The sequence below is a fragment of the Echinops telfairi genome, unplaced genomic scaffold (genome assembly GCF_000313985.2).
Source record: "Echinops telfairi isolate 266 unplaced genomic scaffold, ASM31398v2 ScPeMD7_7463;HRSCAF=8501, whole genome shotgun sequence".
NCBI classification, from domain to species: Eukaryota; Metazoa; Chordata; class Mammalia; order Afrosoricida; family Tenrecidae; genus Echinops; species Echinops telfairi.
In genome coordinates this window covers 6,460,379-6,479,184 of record NW_022111363.1, presented here as the reverse complement: position 1 = coordinate 6,479,184, position 18,806 = coordinate 6,460,379, and the positions used below count along the sequence as shown (strand labels likewise).

Here is an 18,806-nt window from a genome sequence, read left to right as displayed (position 1 = left end):
GAATGTTGAAAGTTTTTCCCTACCACCAAAGAAAAGAAAAGATGGAGACCGTATTTTGAGATTCCAATGGCATAATTTTGGTAGATTTTTCTCAAAGGAGAAAGGATGGTCATAAGATTTATTAGGAAGATGTTTTAAGAACATTCAAAACTGCATTGGTAGAAAAAGGCTAGGGAAATTGCACTAAAAAAAAAAAAGGAAAGAAAATTGCACTGAGGATTTTCCCCCCTGTCATGACACCTGTTCATTCTTGGAAGGTAGCAGGTGGTGGTCACTGAGAATATCGTTTGGGAAATCTCACCCTATCCACCCTACAGCCCAATTTTGTTGCTCATTTCAAAAGGACATTGAAAGGGAACACGATTTTGAGCCCTTGAGAATGACCATGTTGCCATCTTGAAGTGGTGCCAATCAAAAAGTGCAGACTTATCTGGAGAAGGGTTAGAGGGACAGAAACACCTCCTTTAGAAGTTCATAGACCTCCCTGTTCACTGCCATCAAGTCAATTTGACTCATAGTGATCTATATGGGTTTCCAAGGCTATAAATATTTATATGGGAGTGAATGGCCTCAACTTCCTCCCAGAGGGCAGCCGGTGAGTTTGACCCACTTACCTTGTGGTTAGTGATCCAATTGCTTACTCAACTGTGCCACCCATGAGGTCCAAACTATAATTTGCTCTCCAGGAAAAAGATGAAGCTTTCTTCTCCCACAAAGAGCTATGGTCCCAGAAGTCCAGAGGGCAATTGTACCCTGTTCTATAGGGTCACTATGAATTAGCATCAACTCGATGGAAGTGAGTTTATAGATTATACTATAGACCTAGATGGACGTAGTGGTTACAAGTTGGGCTACCAACAGAAAGGTCAGTAGTTTGAAACCACCATCCAGCTCTACAGGAGAAATAGAAGGCTTTCTACTCCTGTAAAGAGCTGCAGTCTACAATTTAGCCAACCGTCCTCCTCCTTGTGGGGGCCGGTGTGCAATGGCTGCAAACAGCAAGCCTCCTCAGTAGTGTGTGCAGTCTATTGGTATGTAGAGACTGCCCTAAGGGACCTTGGAGACAACCTTTTGCTGCTTTTCGATGGCTCTGGCCTGGCTGATTTCTGCTCCCCTTAATCTAGGCTCCAAAGTGGGATGCGAGGTGCTTTGGGGAAAACCCAAGGCACAGTGGCTAGAGTCCACATTCACCAGGCCGCCATGTCCATCCGCACCAAGCTTCAAAACAAGGAACCTGTGATTGAGGTCTTATGCAGGGCCAAGCTCAAATTTCCTGGGCATCAGAAGATCCACATCTCCAAGAAGTGGGGCTTCACCAATTTTCATGCGGATGAGTTTGAGGACATGGTGGCTGAGAAGCGCCTCATCCGGGAGGGCTGCGGAGTCCAACAGACCCCTCACCATGGCCGCATGGACAAGCGAGCCCTGTCTTACGTGTGCCCACCAAATAAAAATTGAACTTCCTGAAAATGAATAGTTATTATTTTACAAAGAGTTGCCGTTTTGGAAACCCTGAAGGGCAGTTCTCCTTGAGTCAGAATCAACTCGATGGAAGTGAGTTTGGTTTGGGGTTTTATGGGTCTAGATGGAGATATGTCAAGAAACAATAGCTCACATTTTGATATTTTCTATTTAGTAAGGGTTCCTATCATTTTGTAGCCATACTTTTTCATGTACTCTCGCACAATCCAGGTGCCTTTTTTGCCTTGCAAAAAGAGTTTCAGGACAATTCTTCAAATTTCACCCAACCAGATTGCTCTCCGTATATCCCTTTTTTATAGCAATTCTAGAGCTGTCCTCATTCCAGGCCCCTTCTCTGTCCCCTCCCTTCCCTTTCTTACTTGATTACAGATTAGGGACCTTTCTCAATTTTAGCATATCAATATGAACAATTTACGTACCTTTCTGAGTCTCAGGATCTCCAATTCTGAAATAAAAATAACATCGCCCTCATTGAGAATAGTGAGAATGGTGGGCGATACGTATACAAGTCTTCAAGGATAGGGTCGGCACTTGGTAAACCCTGGTAAATGCTGATGCTTCCATTCCATTTCTCAGTCTGCCATTCGGATGGACATGGATGCCCATTAAATGCCATTAAATAAACATTTGTATACGTCTACTATAAGCCAGACACTAAGGGGGCCACTGGAGATGTAACCAGGAGCTAGACATGGTCTTCTCCAGATGAGACAAGAGTTGAGGACAGTGGTCCTCAACTCCAAATGTCTATCAGACGGACCCACCCAGACCTTCTGGCTTGGGATCTTGGAAGGACACTTTTATTAAAACCCCCACTGATGTTCCGATGCACAGCCAGTGATCAGCTGCAGAATCGTTCTGCGGGTGAAAGCTCACCCACCCCAATCCAAGGGCAACACTTCCTAAAACATTGGCCAAGGCTTTCCTTCTGGCCCAGGCAGACAGATAGTTTAGGGTTTCCATGATCTGTTCCGTTAGGGTGGTCAGTATTTGTATTCCTTTTCTCGGACTGCCCTAATGAGGAACTAAAACCTGGGGGGGTTAAAACCGCAGCAATTTATTCTCTCCTGGTTACAGGGCCTTGAGGTCCAGCGTCCTTCTAGTTTCTGGTGGCCATCTTTGGCATTCCTTGGCTTGTAGGTCCATTGTCCAGTGCCTGCCTCCATCTCCATCGATGTGTGCCTGTGGCCACGTTTTCCTTTCCTTAGAAGAACATAGGGTCTCGGTGAGTCCGACGTGACTCAGGAGCAGTGAGTTCGTTTGCTTTGGAGTCATTACATTTTAGACCCACATTAATCTAGAGGACTTCACCTTGACTGAATAACACCTGCCGTTTTCAAGTTAGTCCACACGTACAAATTCTGGGTGGACATGAATTTTTTTGGAGGGTGTATTAGTCTGGGTACAATAGAGAAACAAATCCACAGAAACTCCTATGTCTAAGAGAGCGTTTGATATAAAGGGTAAGTGCACATCTAGAAAACATCCCAACCCAGTGCTGCCCAAGCCCACAAGTCTAACATTCACCCATATGTCCGACACCAATCCACAAAGTCCTCCTCCATCTCACAAAACAGATGCAATGATGCCGACTGCAGGAGGAAAGCGGAATCAGTGAACATGTAAGCATCTCAGCGCTGGCAGTGGTCTCCACACGGCTGCTCCAGCACCCAGGGCTGCATCAGGGTAGGTCCATGTGGCTTCTCCTCAGGATGTCTTGCAGGAAGTGAGCCTTGCCAGCTGAAGCAGGGAACTGGCTGAGGAAGCTGTACCCTGGTCTGACCATCAGAAAGCAAGAGACCTGAGAACTAGAAAGGCGAGGCTCACTGAGCCATATTATCTCTCCACCCTTCAATTAACCCCACATGTGTTTATTGGCCAGGTAAGCACAATAAACTTTATCTCAGAGGGGGACACTATTCATTCTAGCATAGTGTTTAATATTGTTTTGGCCAGAAGCCTTTGTTGTCTTGCATCCTAGCACACAGTACTCCACTGTCTGCACCAGTATATTTCTAGATCTGCCAAGGATGCTTCTGACCAAGAAGTTTGTTCTTTGCCCTTAAGGGCTATGGCTCCAGACTTGGCGATGTTGTCTGAGGTAGAGTCACCGTTTTTCTCTTGCTGTTGCTGAGTTTGCTCCAACTCATGACAACCTTTCACAGAACAGAACAAAACATTGCCTGGTCTGGTGACATCCTCCTGATGGGTGCAATGCTCAAGTTCCTTGTCGTCACTGTGCAGTTTGAGTGCCTCCTACCATAGTGAGCCCATCTCCGAGCATGCTACCGGCCATCGTTCTGTGGTGATCCAATGGTTTCCACGGATGGATTTTTGGAAGTTGGTTACCAGGCTTCCTTTCAGAGTCTGTCTTAGCCCAGAAGCTCCAGTGAAACTTGTCTCTCTGGGGAGATTCTGCTGGTATTTGGAATACCCGTGATATGGCATGAGAGCAACACACGAGCCACCATAACACAACCAACGGACAGGTGGGAGAGAGCTGTTTCTGGTTTCTTTGATCTCCCTCTTCAGCGTTTCTCACAGAGGCTACCTTTCTTTGCTTCCTATTAATTCAAGTAACAAAGTGTGGTCATTTGAAACTCAAGTTTCCATCCACATCAAGATAGTTACTGGTTGGCAAGAAGAGATCTCTGGGTGGCAGAGGCCTTTGGAGTACTAAGTTCATACTAAGTTCTGTAATTATGATCACGATTTATCACTCAAAATAAACCCCTTCAATAGTGCAATCATTTCTTCAGAGAGTCATCCAATTTAGCTCTGAATCAATACCAAGTGTTATCCAAAAGTCAAGTTCTGTTGTAAGGCACTAGACCTATGACTGATCAATAGGCAGATAGACAGATAGGCTGCTCAACTATAATTCTAAACTGCCAATTTAAATATATGTATGTGTGTGTATAGATATACCTATATGTATATGCATACATACACACACACATACATATATACACACACAGGAGAGAGAGACAGACAGAGAAAGCGCAAGAAGACGAAGAAGCAAAAGTCAGGAAGAAAAAGGTTAAAATCTCTAGATTGAATGGAATGAACTGAAGTGTTTTCAAATGGATTTGAGAAACTGAACAGTTCCCAGGCGGAAAGATAAAATGTGAAGCTGCAGTCAGTCTGGCTTTCTGGCTCGCCTAACCTTTTTACTGCCGGATAATGAGAAATCAGCTATAATTTAGACACAGTATTCTTTTCACAGATTATATTGAGGTTGTGGGGAGGGGGTGGGGGAAGGGGCAGGGAGGAAGATTCACTTGATAGGCTTGCATCATCTCCCTCCAGCAGGGGGACCAGCCTGCCCTCCCCATGAGGCCCATCAGGGGAGCCTTGCCCTCTGTGTGTTGTTGTGACGAATTTGAAGTCAAGAGGGTGCTTGAATTGGATTTATTACAATTGGAAGGAAAGAAATTGTAATCTTTATGAGCCAACGACATGGAGCCTTATAAGAAGAGAATGAAGGATCATTTCAAATTTAAAGCAAATTAGATTACTGGGGTCAAATCCTTCAGCAGAGACATCCTGGCTTCAAAGTGTTACTCGTATATTTGACACCTTTTTTTCTTCTTCTCCCAGGTTTTGCAATAACATTTAAGTGTTTTAAAAGATACATTAATACTCTTACAGAGTGAAACCCAATACCCAACCAAACCTGCTGCTATGGAGCTGATGCTGACTCACAGCCCGCACCCCCTTCCCGCCCCAACTGGGCAGAGAAGAACTTCTGTTTGGGGGTTTTCTGTGACTGTATACTTTATGGGAGCTGACAGCCTCATCATTTTCCCCAGGACTGGTTGGTAGGTTTGAACTGCTGACCCTGTGGTTAGCAGCCCAAAGTGTAACCCACTGTACTACCAGGGCTCCCTTATGAAAGGAAAGGGCCCTAAGCAAGTCAAATGACAAATGGATGGAAAAGAGAGGACTCTGCCCAAAGGATTCACCGATGTATGTTTTAAGCCAGGACTTACCATTATTTATTTCTAGACCTGCGGGGAACCTCATCAAGCCATCTGAGCTGCTATCAGTTCTTCAAGCAGGGGCCCGCGCACACTGTACAGGAAAGGGTGTCTCATTTTCAAATTTCTCATGAAAGGAGATTTCCTGACTCTTGGAGTTACTTGTTCTGGTATTCAGTCTCTGGGCAAGACCAATAAATTCTGCCTTATGCTTTATCCAACTCAATTTAAGACATTGTCTGTAGCTGTCTCTTCCTTAGCTCTCGTCCTACAAAAATAGTCATCACCAACACGATTCCATCCTGGGAGATTGCCTCTAAGTAAGCTTGACTCTCCACCAGGCCTCTCTTCCATAATATTGGCTTCTCAAGGAACGTGTGGCTTGGCATCTGTATGCAATACGTGCAGCAGATACCCCTTTTGCGACAGATTGTTATTGCTGTTCTTCACCGAAGGCGGCAGCAACGCGTCTTCGTCCTTCACGTCTAAGTCTAGTTTGCTATCCCTGTTCCCGTTCTTGCCCATGATCTCAGTCTCTGTGGGGATTAATCTGCTTCTTTTCTGCTTTCCATTTATTGTATCTGTCAGGAAATGGGGAAAGTCATATAAAAAAGATTTTGGTTCTAATCTAGCCCTGATCCGTGACTCATCCAAAACCAGAAACAAACCATCGTCAAGTTCATTCTGACTCATAGCACCCTATTGAAGACTAAACTAAGGAGTCTGAGTCCAATTCTGGCCACAGAATTAATAAGATTTGGGAACTAAAAGATGAAATCAACTAGATGACCTTTTCCAGCTTCAGGGTTAGAACAATGGGTGGTTGGAAGCTCAGAGCATTTACTCTTGTATCTCTGCAAATCTATTAGTATAAACAACAGTACGTGCCTTTGATCCAACGCCCTCAGCATACTTTATTGACATATTGATAACAATATCCCCACTGAAGAAGCAGAGTGAGAGACACTAATTAGGAGTTGCACCAAACGGTTATCTACCACGGCGACCAGAATCAGTGTCAAAACTCTTCCAAACAGTCTATTTACTTTTCAACCAGTTCCTCCCCAAGGGACTTCCCTCACTCCTTTCACCAGCATCTCCCTTGAAACACAAATGGGCAAAGACCCACAGCCAGCTCTGGAATAGTAATTCCTCTGCTCCTCAGAAAGGTCTCTCTGGAGATCCTTCATGCCAAGTGGAGGTTTAGATGATACAAACATTTAAGTGCATATTGATTGCAGTCAGATACTGTACCCTGACCTGCATCACAAACTCTGGACTGTATTTCTCTGGAATACTAGCTTCTGATGTATTAACCTTCCATCAGCTCCCCATGGAACAGAGCACAGGCCAAAATCAGAGGCTTAGATGGGGGTCAAAGTTTTACCTATTAAGCTGTGCAGTCGCTTGACCTTGAGCACCAAATGTTGCATTAACTTGAGATTACTATAGATGCTCTAAAGAACCCAAGTAATTGGGCTGCCATCCTACTTAAGTCACGCTTGTTTTGCCATTTGCCATTCTTCTTTTTAGAAACATTACGTATTTAAAAAAAAAAAAGTCACCCCAAGTACATCTCCCTCTCTGCCGAGTTGTGAGGGTAGGATTTCCTCACATCTAACTCGCATGGCAGGAAGTGTAGGGATCGCTAAGGAGTGTAGACCCTACAGCCATAGGAAGAAAGAGTGTTCAGGATGGAGGGGCTGAAGGCATCACAGAATCATAAATCTTTGAGCTGCACAAAACATTAAAAAATTATCTGGTCCAGCTTTCGGTATGCAGACAAGAAGAGAGGATTTGAATTTCCATTTTCTGTAAGGGAAACTGAGCTCCCAATGAGGTAACGTGTTAGGTGATTTGCCCAAGGTCACACCGCTTGTGAATGTCAGAAGTGGAACTCAGGCCAGGTGTCCTGCTTCAAGTCCAGCACAGGCAAACGAGAGCTAAACTCATCCACAGAAGGGCTATAAATGTCTGTTCCTTCATCAGAAACAAACTACCTTCAGGCCAGATGGCTGGAGTTATAAAATTAATATTAATTTTTTTCCCAAAAAGCTCTTTTAAAATGGAGAAGGGGGGTGGGTGTGCAGCAGAATGGAGAGCTCTGTCCAAGAAACAGGAGCAGCGCATGGTGCATGCTGTTGTCAAGGACAGGCTGGCAGGGACCTACAGGAAGCTTCATGGACGTCAGACCAAATTACTATAGTGATTTCAATCAGCAGATGGAATTCCACAAACAATAACATTCACAAGGTAATCTCCATTCTAAGTCACTACCATTTCCCAAGAGGCAATTGGTGGGAAAGGGGGATGGCCTGCCCAGGAGAGAGGTGCCTGCTGGTAAGTGTCTTCCCCACCTGCAATTCACTTTTGCTTCGATACGCACGCGCACCGCACCCTCATGCCTATTTACACACATGTATGCACATCTGAACACGTGGCACTTCAAAAGACTGTGGGCTAGCTCATCTGTAGGATCTTAATCGTCATGTGTGTAAGTTTCAGACTTTCTCTATCGATAGTCAAAAGCAAAACAGTGCTGGCCAGCGGTGTTCCGGTATCAAAGAACCAAGTTGAAACTCCCATACAATTATGTTTGATCATAGTAGAAGGTGAAATCATTAGATATTAGCGAGGTGCAGTGGAATAAAAATGATGTGTTGGTGGGGGTTCATTACACTGTATTTTCAGAGCCAGGAAGATCAATGCGTTCATGCATCAGGCTCCAGCTTTTGCCTTCCCTGCTCTCCGGAAACCCAACATGATCTATCACCAGCCATACATCACCTTTTCAGGATTGCACATTAACGAGAAAGCTGCAGTTTCCGCTTGTCAAGCTGACCAGCTGCCTCTTTCATTGCAGAAGGGGGGACATTTCTGGTTCAGGATTGTACTTTTAAAACAAAAAGGGGCATAAGAGGACAGTGTCCGCTGGGCAGCCCCACCTTCTGATCCTCTCCACTTGTCCTAAGGCTTCAATGGATGAGCCAGTGGGTCTCTCTTGATCGCAGACCCTCCAGGAGCCAGGAAGCAAGCACTTGCTGTCCTGGCCTTAGATGGTGGATAAGGGCATAACCCACGTGCCATGCCTAGGGTCTCCAGGGCACAGAGCTCTCTCCCTCAGGGTTGATTTAACACCAGTAGCTATATTTAGATGTCTCAGAGGGAGAACCATATGTTAAATGTCTCCCTCTTGTCTGCCCACTACCCATCTACCATTGCCCTCCCCAGCCCAACACACACCTCTCCTCCCTTTCACCACCCAGCAGTTAGCCGCTTTCCCTTCATTTATTCACAGAACACCTCTCCTCCCCCCTGCCTGACCCCACACCTGCTAGTGCGGGCCCTCTTCCCTGCTGGTGCCCAGATGCCCGCAGACAGTTCTGATCGCTGCTTTTAATCGGCGTTTAGCCAGTCTGTCCATATTTAGTTCTTTTAATCTTTCCTCATCATTCAATCCCTCCAGCCCCTTCATCATCTTTTTTTTTTTTGGTGTGTTGCTCTTTCCCGAGTTTTATCCAATTTGTCTACATCACCCTTCTGGCTGTGACATGCCCACTGGCCCTGAACTCGATCACTGCAGGAAGACTGACTGTGGGGCTTCCACCCACCCTTCTCTTCTCCTCTAGCCCACACTCAGGTCTATTCCTCACCAGCAGATGTTCGGGTTGAATTTTGGCTGGGAAAGACCTGTTTCCAGATCCCGTGCAACTCATTGCAGGGATACGGCAAATGAAATGGAAAAGGAATGTCTTACGGACCCCAGTGGTCTGATCCGCAGCCGATGGTGGGGATCTGGGCCAGGCCACGGAGTCCTTTCTTCCTATGTGCGCGGGGTGGCCGAGAGTCTACTTTCTAGCAGCCCCCAGCAACTGTGCTAGAGCATAAGAGGGCCTGTTAGGTTCTCACCTCTCCTTCTCCGGACAAGAACAGAGACCTGGGCTTCACGCAGCTAAATGCTCCATGAAAGAGACTACCTTAGGAGGAGGTTCCTCTCATCCCCCATTTACAGCCAACAGGGCGGGGCCAGCAGGGAGCATCAGGGTTCATCCCGGATGGCTGTGTTCACCTCTGGAAAGCAGCCTCCCGCAGATCCCTCGGGACGAGACAGAGCTCCTGGAAAGGGGTTACCAGTGCCACCTGTGAAGATGGGCCCAGGCCGGTGCCAGCCCTGGGAAGGTCTCCGTTTGGGAGGGGACAGCGTGATAAGGAAGCTTGCCCTCGGCAGCAGCAGTTCTGAACCACAGACATTGTTTAGGTAAAAGAGCAGCGACTGACAGGAAATGGAGTTGAGATTGAGCACGCAGCCAGATCTCAGACCCACATGGCATTGCACAGCGCCATGGGAAGGCCGTTTCTGTGTAAGAGAGTAGGATTGAGACTGCTTGGTGGAGGACAAGGTTTCCTGTGCTTTAAAAAATAAAATTCGTGTTGCTAGGTGCCGTTGAGTCGAGACCCCTTGCACACCCGAATGAAACCGAGCCCGGTCCTTCAGCATGCTCACCAATGTTCCTGTGTGTGAGCCCATTGTTGTAACCGCTGTGTCAATCCATCTTATCGAGGGTCTTGCTCTTTTTGGCTGCCGTTCTCTTTTACCAAGCATCATGTCCTTTTCCAGGGACTGGTCTCTCCTGACAACACGCCCAAAGTATATATGACAAAGTCTCACCATCCTTGCTTCTAAGGAGCATTCTGGCTGTACTTCTTCCAAGTTAGACCTGTTTGCTCTTTTGGCAGTCCACAGTACTGTCAATATTCTTCACCAGCACCGTAATTTAAATGCATCGATTCTTCCCCGATCTTCCTTACTACAGATCCAACTTTCACGTGCGTATGAGATGACTGAAAATACCATGGCTTGGGTCAGGCGCACCCTAGCCTTCAAAGTAACATCCTTGCTTTTGAATAGGTACAACCAAAAGTCCTGTCTTGGGGAGAAGCTCCTTACTTAGTAGGAGTTGGGCGTTCGTCCTGTTTTATTTGTTTGTTTGTTGTTTGTTTATTATGGTGTCCCTTCTTCTGCATTCAGGCTCTTCTCAGTTTCCATGTCATTCGGAAGAACGTCTTGGACAACATCATCTAAAATGGCATTGCTAGGCTATCTGTCCACTTTCTGGCAGACATACTATATTCATTTCTTTTCCTCTTCTTTTTTGGTTACCCCCAATTCTCCCACGAGGGCAGAGATGTAGAGACGTTAGCCTTACGTCTGGCTCTGGGCCAGCTGTTCTCTCGGCTTGCTGTTGTTACTCTTTCTCCTCCAGAAGCATGAAGTGGGCAGACCCTAGTACAGACGCCCCGGGTCTAGTGAACACACGGGTTGGCCAGGTTTCAGTCAGCCTGCTTCTCCAGGATCTTGAATTCAAGCCCTGCTGAGTTCAGGGTCGGGAGGTTGAGCTGGGGAAACCTGCCCCCTTCATTTTGTTTCTTCTTCACAGCTTGAAGTGCGAGAAAACATAAGAAAGTAGAAATGGAAAATGTATAGAAAGTAGGAATTAAAAGACTTCACTCTCCTTCCTCACTCCTCCCTCCCCTACAGGCTGCCACCAAACCCGTTTAACCTGTTTTGCTTTTTTTTTTTAGAGTGAGTGAGTGAGTGAATGAGTGAGTCAGTGAATGAGAGTCTCCTGTTTTGCTTTTAAAAGCCCTGCATACCCAGGAGATCTCTGTCACTGGCTCTTTCCCCCATGAAAGCACAGCTGTTGGGCCTGCCAGGTAGCACCCTGGTTTTATGAATGGCTGAAAACTCAGAGGAGCCAGGGGAAGGGTTTGAACTCTCTCTCTCTGAAAGGGTGTGACAGCATCCCAGTACTTCCTGCCTCCATGCCCCATCGCATGTCTAGGGGAGCCCAGTTGACAATACGTTCTTGGTGCTATCTATGAAAACCTAAATCCAGGAATCCTCACAGATACTTATTATTAAAATCAACTTTATCTAAAAAAATCAACTTTATCTATTTTATAGCTACTCTGTCTTTGGCTATAACAACAATATTTCGTTGCTATTTTTGGAGGACAGGAAGCTATACTGCTTAGTCCACTCTGTATAGGAGACCCTACAACAGTGACTGACATATAGTTGGTGCTCAATAAATACCTGTCACATGGATGAATATGTTTATTCCTGTATTATCTAGTCCCTTCAGACTGGTGCACTTGACTCTGAATACACACTAGTTACCCGAGCCCCATCTCAAATTACTTCAATTAGAATCTCTGAGGGTACAGTCACTGCCATTTCGCTAGGCTAGGTGTGGCAGTTATATAATCTGGTGTCAACTTGAGACTATTAAGAGTGAAGAGGTAGAGTTTAGCTTGTCCATCAGGTCACAGCTGGCTGACCGTATATGGAGGCTCGGCTGAGATAAATAGCTTGCTGGAGGGGAGACACACTCACTCTCTGCTTCGTCTTCCTGCTGACACGACGCATAGAGCCAAGATGATGGAGCCAGAGCCCTGGAGCTGGAGGAGCCAGCACAGAGATGCTCCCATTGCCACTGGATCCACTTTCCACCCACTGGCCAGTGATCTTCCTTCATTCAGCATTATTGCATGGCTGTACAAGTCTGAAGGGGAATTTATAGACCGATATCAGACAAATGGGCTAATATCAGACTTAAGGACTTTATCTGCACTGGGCTGGGATGTTTTCTCAATATACAATTACTCTTTGATATAAAGCTCTCTCTCACACACATATAAGTGTCTATGAATTTGTTTCTCTAGTCTACCCGGACTAATACACTAGGTATAAGAGTGCGCCATCTCAGAAGCACAAGAGGAAAAAGCCCATCATCATCATCATCATCATCATCATCATCATAATCATCATCATCATCAAGAAGAGCCACCAGAGCACATGAGAGATCCTCCCTGGAGTAACAGAAGCAGCAGAGGCACCAGAGGCCATAGCACCAAGACCATGAGACAGAGCAGAAGAACTACGTTGTGAGCATGAGGCAGAGAGGTGGCCTTCCTAGCACAGAACAAGTAAAGCTTGTTCTTCAGGCAGGAGGCTGGCTTGTAGAGTGGGATGGATGCCTCTGGGCATGGACAATCACTGACAGAGCATTAGCAGAGCAGGGCTGAGGGACCAGGTGGCTGAGAAGCGAGGACCAGGGAGACATGCCTGCTGGCATGGCTGAGAAGTGTTGCAGCAGACAAAAGGACTGTCTGCTTATCGTTTTCTGATCCCGACGTGATGTAATGTTAGTGATGTAATGTTAATGTTCCCTCGCTCGCTGCCAGTGAGTCGATGCCGACTCATAACAACCCTACAGGACAGGGTAGAGCTTCCCCTGTGAGTTTCAGAGACTGTCGCTCTTTATGGGAGTAGAAAGCCCAGTCTTGCTCTGTTAACTTCCTTAGTAACAGAACTGATCGTGAGTATTGCCTGTGAGTTCTGTGTGGTCATTACAATGGAAGTTGTAGGGTGGAAGTATGTCTGACCTCTGCCTCATAGTGAGCTGGACTCTCTTTTTCCCTTGTGTGGTTGGAGGAGGTCAGATATGGCCCTCACGTTGTTTCCTCGTGCCCTCTGCCACGGAGTCAATTGCTCCTCATAGTGCATCTGTGGGACAGAGCAGATCTGCCCCCACAGGGTTGCCAAGGCTGCCAAGGCTATAAATCTTTCAGAAGCAGACTGCCACATCTTTTGCTTATAGAGTAGTCCATGGGTTTGAACCTCCAAACTTTTGGTTAATAGCCAAGCTCTTTAACCACTGCACTACCAGGGCAGCTTTTGCCTGACAAATAAAAGATTCTCAATGAACGAGGAAGGAGGAATCTGCCTGCAAAAGGTGGGGTGGGGGGCAGGGAGTGGGGGGGAGGGAGGAGGGGAGGAGGATCTTTAGTTTTGAGGAGCTTGGAAGGGCAAACTTAGTTAGCAGCAACAGCTTTTTCATGTCGGCAATAATAACGATCTTTTTGCTACTTCTGCTACTAAGAAAGATGAGTCTTAAGATCTTTTCTCTTTCTAATGATCAACCTCTACCAACCACCCTTTTCCCTACCTAGACCACATTGGGCACAATTGGATTTTCTGTTCTCAATCTCAAACTGGTAAGAGAGCAGGGATTAAGAAGTTCTTGCAACCTAATTTGCCGTGTAAACTTGTACTGAAAGCACAATGGAATATTATTTTAAAAAATCATAGCCTCCAAATGAACACACATCTCCAAAAAAGTTAGCAGGAGGGATAAAGTGTGGAAATCCTTCTTTCTACAGGAAGGGCCAGGGCCTAAGGAGGGTCACTGCAGGTTAGAATAATCAGCTCATTTAGTCTGTTTCTTCTCCACAGTTCTCCTCCACGGACCCTGTCAGGGCTTGAGTAGCTCCTGGAATCCTAGTCTCTATACCCTGGTGGCACAATGGTTAAGTGCTCAGCTGCTAAGCAAAGAGTGGGCGATTTGAGCCCACACAGTAGCCCCACTGGAGAGAAGATCTAGTCATCTGCTTGGGTAAAGATGGCAGCTCAGGAAACCCTATGGGGCAGTTCTATTCTGTCCTAACAGGTCGCTGTGATGGAATGGACTAGATGGTGACTGGTAGCAGCAACATACCTGTTGCTGCATCTTGCTCAGGATGAAGGTTTTCTTTGCAATGTTAATAAGGCCCCATCCGTGTAGGATGCATTTGGCACTTCATCACTGCTACTTTATCAGGAGCAGCCGAGACATAGAGGCACACAAGACCAAACGGGAGAAGATAACTGTTAAGTATAGATCACCACAGAACTGGATCAACGCTGGGCTACAGAAGCCGAGATAAAGACCTGCCCTCAGAGCCCGCCGAGAGAGAAGTTTTCTTCCAAGGTAACTCTAAGTAGGCTTGAACCTCCAGCCTTTTGGTCAGCAGCCAAGCGTTACAACCGTTTGTACCCCCAAAGACTCATTTGTAGGGGAAAGCTTTTATACTCTGTTGATGCTTTCTAGGAAATGAAAAAAATTCGTGTCACACACAAACAGAAAACAAAACAAAACAGGCACGCAACCTTCCCACTCTGGCAAACAAAACAAAACAAAACACCTTGTTGGTTTTTCATTCTTTTAAAGTGCTATGGGTTGATCGCTTTGCTCTGGGATAAAACAAAGTTGATTGCAATGTTTTGCTGGAGTCTATTGGTGTAAGTTTGCACCTTGAATGATCTCTGATAGAGTAGACGCATCCCAAGCAGTGGGCCACGTTTAATGTGGTTCTCACTCCACTCTCCTGTCACTAGAGAATTAAAAAAACAAAAAACAAACAACCCCCCCAAAAAACTTTAGTCAAGCAAGTCCTGTTTCTGTTTAAATTCTCTATTTCACCTTGCACCTGTCTGGATCTTTCATGATTTTCCTTACTGCTACAGCTGGACCACCCACTTTGGAATGGCCTCCTTCTCTCTGGGCTTTTATACTCATTGTAAACAAGACAAAACCAACCTCTCTGTCTCTCCAGCAGCAGTTTCTTAAAGTTTTCCCTCTAAGTACAGAATCTCCATTAACAGTTTTTCTGTGCCTCTAGCTACTTCTGTGCATAATAGCAACTGCCCAGAACTATGTAGTGTATGGATCATTTGCATATTCATTCTATGAATTCTCGGTGGAGTTATCCATAACCTCAGAGTATTATCTTTTTTATAGACCTTAACTTTATTCTGCATCCCTGAACTAATGTGAGACATTGGGAGGAGTTTTATGATCCTTGGCCTTTTAAATGTTTTTTATTTTCTGGTGAGAAAAGAATAACCCTTTGTTTTCATAATATCTGGAAACGTTTTTCCCACTACATAAAACTCATTGGCTTTCTGTTATACCTGATGCTGCTGAATCTCGAGGTGTTCTTTACAAAGCAGCTCCATGTTCACGTCCCTGTGAACGCAGAGGCGTTTCTGTGCAGCAAGAACGCAGAATTAAAGGACTGTGTCAATTGGATTTCCTTTTTAATTCCATTTGCAACAACCAACTCAAAACATTCCAACAGAGGTCTTGAGCCTCTGCATTCTTCCAGTAAGAGAACTATGTTTATGGAGAGAAACTTTCCTGTGTTGGAGCGAATTGGACTAGGATAGATGAATGAAACCTCTTCTCCGGACCCTTTGGGATGAGTTTGGTGGAGGCGGGGCTAAGTAGGCTAGTGTTGGTTAGGCTAAGCAGTGCTAGCTACTATAACAGGCAACCCCCCAATGACAGTGGCTCAGAAGAACGAAGGTTGTCATTCATTCACTTGATGCTTGAAGGCTTAGCATGTGGCATTTCAGAGGTTGTGAGGCTTCTTCCATGTCATGGTCCACCCCTCTCTAGATCATCAGATCCCTCACGTTCACTTTGAAGAAAGAAAAGGAATTGGGGATTACAGGAAAGGAGATTTTATGAACAAGCCTGTCAGTACTAAGTAATTTCTCTTCCTCTTGCATTTCATTGGCCAGAACTCAGTCCCACAGGGATACCTCACTCCAAGGGAGAACAGGAAATGTAGACGACTCATCTGTCTGGGAGGAAAGGGAAATGAGATTTGATGAACATTTAACTGTCTCTGCTGCAGGCAGAGGCAGACTTTTGGCTTTTACGTCTTCCTTCAGGTTGTCCTATATGGAAGACCTCCTCTCCTCTAATCCCTTAGAGGCAAGGAGCCACCATTTAAACCACAATGCATTCCTCATGAAGCCGTGGGTTACTCTGTGATGTGTTAGCTGTGACGTGGCAGGCACTGTGTCAGGTGGTCGAGGCAGTGGAAAGCGGTCTTCTTGAATGGAAGGACTTAAGAATAATTTAGTGAAAATGAAAAGGTGCTTCCCTCCGAAAATATTAGTGAGGTTATCTACGAAGAATCAATAGGGAGGGTCTGTTAGGCTGGGTTCTCTAGAGAAGCAAAGCCAGTGAGGCTTGTGTACGTATATATAGGAAGAAATTTATACAAAGAAAATGGCTCACACAGTTGTAGAATCAGTGAAGTCCAAGTCCAGGCGTGGACCAACACTGGGGGTCAGCTGTTAGGCTGGAGACTTCTCTCGACTCATGGAGCTGCAGGGGGCTGAGGAACTCAAGACTGGCAGCCAGGCAATAGGAGTGAATGGATCCAAGGTCGGCAGATCACATGGCCCACCACTAAAAGCCCTTAGCATAAGCAGACAATATGGCCTGACATTGGCTCAACCCCAAAGAACGTAGGTGAATGAATGCAGGATCCAGACCCAGCAAGAAGCAAGCAAGCTTTCCACAGTGACTATTTGTAGAGAAAGGAGGCCACACCCCTGAAGAAACCTCTTCTCTTTTGAATCAGGGCTGTGATTGGGACCAGAGACAGGGGGTGGTATTCCACCCGTATCTTCTTACAACTGCTTGGCTGCTCACAGCAGATCCCATTGTGGAATTGATTACATTATATTAGGCCACATCGTGGGGGGTGGCTAGGCTTCAACTGGCAAACAACTGACAATCCTGGCCCAGCCAAGTTCACACAAAACCCAACTATCATTGCAGAACACACACCTTCTCTTGAAACCATGTCAGTTGGCTCTTCTCTTCCTACTCTCCCGCTCCCCCCCATCCCCCGCCCCCCACCGTGGTCCCATTTATCAAGTCTGTCATGAGCCCAGCCCTGCTTTCTCAATACTCTCCACTTCACACTGGCAAGACGGAAATGTTTGTTTTGCCCAAAATGCGATATGCTTTCTTTTAGCTCCATTGTGGTGCACATGGCTCCGTTCTCCTTCCTGCAGTGGTCTTCCCTCTCTCTGTGCTTGGCGAGTTCTTTCGTATTTAGGCCTCAACTAGATGTCATTTCTGTTCTGAAACCTGCCCTGACCTCACTTACCTCTCCATCTTTGAGTTGGGTGCGCCTTTGTGTTCCCGCCAGACTCGCGATGGTCCCTGTTGCACACCTTATTGTAGGAGCTCCAGTGGTGTAGTGATCACTAATTGGGCTGCTCATTGGGCTGAAGTTCAAAACCACCAGCCACTCCACGAGAGAAAGACAAGGTGCTCTCTACTCCCAGAAAGAGTTATAGTTGGGAAATTCACAGGGGCAATTCCACCCTGTCCTACAGGGTCGCTATGACTCAAACTGTCTCAAGGGCAGTGAGTTCTTTGGTTTGGAGGCCTTCTCTCAGTGTTTTTGTCTTTTTAACTGTATGGACTCTCCAAGGACAGAGCCCCTCTTCCTCGTTTGTCATGTCTGGAATGTAGTAGCTACTCAGTTAAAGTGTGATGTGCAACAGGGACCAGGTTCTCCCCGTACTGGCTTCTACTGCTATTCTTCCCACTTTACTTTGGAATTTATTTCCATAGGGAAATCCATAAACTCCCTATCCCTGATTTTCAGAGGGGTGGGTAGGGGAGTGTTGTAGTTATTTTTATTAAAGGGGAGACTCCACCAGCACAGAGCTATTTGGCATGAGGACTTATTTCTGGCTGCCTAATTCAAAATTCCCCTATCAGCATATATCATGCATTGGAAGACCATGAGAAGCCACGGAAAGCCAATCCTTCGCCACTGGTCAGCGTTTCCTCCCCACAACTCCAGATTCTCCCGAACATGACTGGCAAACCCAAACTGGGCCTGGAACAGAGCAGGCCTGTCTGTGGACGTGGAAGTCGGACAGGAGCCTGAGCGGAGCATTGCTGCTCTCACACCAGGTAAGTAAGGAGATACCTTTTCGGCAGAGACTCGCATTCCTAGACCTGTCAGGCTGGTGGTGGTCCGGGCGGCATGTCCTCTGTGAAACACTGAGCAAAGTTTGGTTTGATGAATCCTGAGAGGCAGTCTAAGCAGTAACTACGGAAGCCTGGGATACTGCATTCATTTGTTCAGGCATGCATGCATTCATTCAACAGGTATGTATTGGGCTCTAACACAGATACTGAGGGTGTAGAGGTGAGTGAGTCAGGAAAAGTCCCTGCTTTCTTTTAATGAGGTGCTCTGGTGGCATAGTGGTTATGAGTTGGGCTGCTATCCACAAGGTCAGCAGTTTGAAACCACCAGCCCCTCCTTGGGAGAAGCATGGGGGCTTTCTACTCCCCTAAAGAGTTACAAGTCTCAGAAACTCACAGGGCAGGTCTACCCTGCCCTATAGGGTGGCTTTGAGTTGGCATTGACTTGATGGCAGTGAATTTTGTTTTATATTTTTCTTTAAATGAGGGCAGAAGCTAAGCAAATACATGGGGAAAATGTATAAAATGATTTCATGCGGTGATAAGTGCCTCCTCAATATTCTTAAAATCAAAACCAAACCAGTTGCCGTGGAGTCCCTTCAGATTCAGGGTGAACCCAAAGGTGTCAGAGTAGAATTGACACCTGAGATAGTTAACGTTTATTGCGCCAACCTGGCCCATAAACACATGCGGGGTTAATTGAAGGGCGGAG

At 46.1% G+C, this 18,806-nt stretch overlaps 1 non-coding gene across 1 annotated transcript; it reads left to right on the top strand.

Annotated features, from left to right (window-relative positions):
- The first annotated feature begins 932 nt into the window (after positions 1 to 932).
- On the top strand, positions 933 to 1,069 carry LOC115873135. Its single transcript, XR_004048243.1, has one exon. It is a non-coding gene; the product is annotated as a small nucleolar RNA SNORA70 (small nucleolar RNA).
- Positions 1,070 to 18,806: the final 17,737 nt, after the last annotated feature.